This window comes from Grammomys surdaster, unplaced genomic scaffold (genome assembly GCF_004785775.1).
Source record: "Grammomys surdaster isolate TR1022 unplaced genomic scaffold, NIH_TR_1.0 237, whole genome shotgun sequence".
NCBI classification, from domain to species: domain Eukaryota; kingdom Metazoa; phylum Chordata; class Mammalia; order Rodentia; family Muridae; genus Grammomys; species Grammomys surdaster.
In genome coordinates, this window is record NW_021604682.1 from 2,335,605 (window position 1) to 2,339,377 (window position 3,773).

Here is a 3,773-nt window from a genome sequence, read left to right on the forward strand (position 1 = left end):
AGAGAGAGAGAGAGAGAGAGAGGGAGGGAGGGAGGGAGAACAAATCCTTACCATCATAATGTTGTGGGACTATCCTATAGCCTTCAAGAGCAGAGGTAGTTTGTGCTCTTTCCTCTAGAGATGGGTGGGGCGATCATAGCCCATGTGGGTTCCCATTCCCTCCAAGCCTCTGGCCCCTGGCCAACCCTTACCTGCTCATTCTTGGCATTACTTGTCCATGGCTTGTTGAGATCCATCTCAGCACCCTGGCCACCTTAGATTCTAAAACCCGTTTCACATTCTTGTTCTACTCTCAAAACTTACCAACCCTTCTAAGTTCTTACATTTGATTTTCCAAGCTACAAGTATCTGACTGGGTCAACTGTCAGGAGCTATGTGGATGGGCCAAGGAATACATTATTTAACAGACAGGTTAATAGTCTGTGGCATTTTAAAGTTTGAAAAATATTCTCTTGATACGCAACGTCTAACTTATTTTAACTGTAATAAAAATCACATAAAATTAATGGAATCTCTTTACATACAACAAAAGAAAATCTGAGGCTAGCTCAAGATCACACCATAGAGTAACACAACCTTCTGTTGTGCTAATTCGTTTTTCTTGCGGTGCTCAGGGATTGACTTTAGGCTCTGAGCATGCCAGGCAAGCACTGTGCCTCTGAACTACTTGCCTAGGTCTTGTTTTTCAACACAGTCTCACTAGCTCAGGCTAGCCTTAAGCTTGCTATGGCTGACTAGGGTAGCCTTGGATTCCTGCCCTTGTTTGCTCCCCCATTGTTTGAATAAATAGCATGATCCGATCCAAATTAGGAGAGCAAAAGGTTTATTTGGTTTACAATTCAACATTACAGTCCATCATTAAGGGATATTAAGGCAGGAAGTCTGGATAGGAACCCAAAACAGGAACCTGGAGGCAGGAACTGGAATGAAGTTCATGGAGGAATGGTTTACTGGCTTGCTTCCCATAACTTGCTTGACTTTCTGTCTTTTTTTTTTTTAAAAAAATGTTTTAAATTAAAATAGAATTATATCACTTCCCCCTTTCATTTCCTCTCTCCAGCCCCTCCTAGCTCCCTTCCCTCAAACCTCATGGGCTCATATTCTCAGCTTGATAACCTCCTTTTGATAATTTCACACACACACACACACACACACACACACACACACACTCGCACCCTGCTGAGTCTTTTTCTGTTGTTCGTGAGTGATGGTTTCAAGGCTGACCACTCTGCATTGGAGAATCAAGTGGCTCTCACCTCTGAAGAGATGCTAATACTCCTTGCCCAGCGTTGCCTGTGCCCTGGACTGCTCACCGCCTGACCCTACCTGCCCTTGGGAATTGGGGATGAGGTAGTATAGAGTCAAAAGGGATTCTGGGAGCAGGTGAGAAACACCCCAGCAAGCTCTCTGAACGCTGCTGCAAGCTCCTTTAAGACCCTCCACCCACGCCTCCACTGGTCCCAAGGAAGCGTCTCTTCTAAACAGCAGATCTTGATTGGCTGGCGTTGTCTGTGCACCACCAATCCTCAGGCAGTCCTTAACTAAGTCTTCCCGCAGGAGATGCTTTTTCAGCTGCCTGGCCCCTAGTGGTTTACATAGAGGTGGCCCCTGCCTCTCTGACTGGACTACTACAGCCCAGTCATCAACAGCTGCCTGTAGTTCTGTGTAGGAGTGGGAGCCTGTGAAATGTCTCCTTTTTCATGTTAACATGCTCATTGCTATTGTTCTGTAGCCGTTTTAGGACAAACTGTCTCATAGCAGACTCCCTGGCCTTCTGGCTCTCAGAATCCTCCCCCTTCCCTCCACAGGCTATAGAAGCAAGAGCTACAATGTAGCTATGTATCTGCAGTGGCTGGGCTCCCCACAATCTGTTGATCTCTGCTTTGTATCCAGTTGTGAATTTCCGTGATGGGTTCTTAATTCCCCTTATCTACAGGTATAAGGTTCCCGCAGGTCGGAAGCACAGATCCTTAATCTGGCCGACAACACATATCCACCCAGGACTTCGTTTGCTCTTCACACATACACTGAAGACATCTCTGACTTTCCACACTTGGCTGCTCACAAACACTGGGCAGCACCCAGATGGGGGCACCAGCTGCAGCTGTCCCCCTTCATGACATTGGTGGTTTTAATCTTCAATGGATTTGACATCTATAACACTTCAAAACAACACCATTCCTACAATTCTCCTTAAAATGAAGAACATGGCTCATGAAATAGCTCCGTGTTTAAAAGTACTTGCCAGGCAAAGGTGAAAACCTTACTTTGATCCTCCCAACCGTGAAAAGGTTGACAAGAACCAACCTTTCCTCTACACGCGTGCCAGGACCTGCAAGCACCCTTAAGAGCTGAGCCAATTCTCCTACCCTCTCCACCTTCACTTTTGAGACAGGGTCCCCCACTACCCTTGCCAAGTGGCTGGCTGTGAAAGTCCCGGAAATTCTTCTGTCTCTACCTCTTCAGCTATGGGATTACAGGCACATGCTGTCCCAGCCAGCTTTCCTGCATAGGTAATGAAAGTCACAACCCAGGACTTCATGTTTCTGGGGCAAGCATTTCACCAACTGAGCCATCTTAGCTTGCTGTTAGTATTTCTGTTCTCCTAATAATAAAAGGTGCGATGTGGGGGAAGCGGGGCTGTAACTACCACGGTTTTTCCTCTCCGCCGTGTTTTTGTTTTGATTATCTTGTTTTCCCACGCATTTATGTTTCTAGGGTCTTATCAGCAGTTCCTCCAATCACCTGATCTCTGCCCGTTATTAATGTGTTGCTCCTAGTATTGTCTTAGTTCTGTGCTCCTACCCTAAGGACCTGCTATGAGGCTGCCAAGCTGGACTCTCCCACCACCATCATTGTTAGTATTCCTCTAGGCTCCGCCCAATGGTTACCTAGCAACAGCCAGGTACAAGCCTCACTCCTTACTTGAAGGAGCAGGCTTCTCTCCATCTACTCTCCACCCCACCCTTAACCCCCATCCCACGTGACCATGGCTGACCTCTTCCCCTCTTCCTCTCTCCCCTCTCTGTCCTTTTCTGTCCCCCTTTCTCTGCCTCTACCCCTTTCTGGGTTCTGCTCCACTCCCTGGCTCTCTTCCCTTAATAAACTTACTTTTGTACTAGGCCTGTCACATGGTGGTGATTCCCCCTGGGGGGAGGGGCGGGGAGGGGAAACACCTTGGCAGGGCCCGCTGAGGTGCTCCCTCCCGCCACATCACACCACACTTCATTAAACACAAAAATCAACATCACCAGGGGAATTCCCTTGCCTCCTTCCTGTAAAGTTTATCTGCTTCCTGGACTCCACGTCTTCTCATAGTGTGCTCTGGCCCCTTCCTTCTCCTTGATGGCATATGGGCTGTTGGAGCTTCCTGAGAGGATATATAAGACCCTGTCCTTCAAAATCTTGCCTGTCTGAGGGTAGCTGATGTTTGGTTACAAGTCCAGTTCCAGGTGAGAAGCTATCCTGCCTCAGAAGAGTGTGGCCATTATCTTCCAGCACAGCCCATGGGCTTGGAGCCTCCAGAGCGGCTGTGGAGGAGACCTAAGCCATTCTGACCCCAGACTCTGTGCAGGACCCTGCAAAATTTCTTTGTCTCAGCATTCGGAAACGACACTGTCACTATGAGAAGCCTATCATCTTGGCTACTCTGTATCCCTTTCATACTGAAAACTCACGTCCTTTGGCTCTGGGATGTTTGTTTCTCATTTCCTTTGTTGTGCTTCTAAAATTCCTGCTATTCTGACATCACGATGAATTTTGCATCTGTTCAT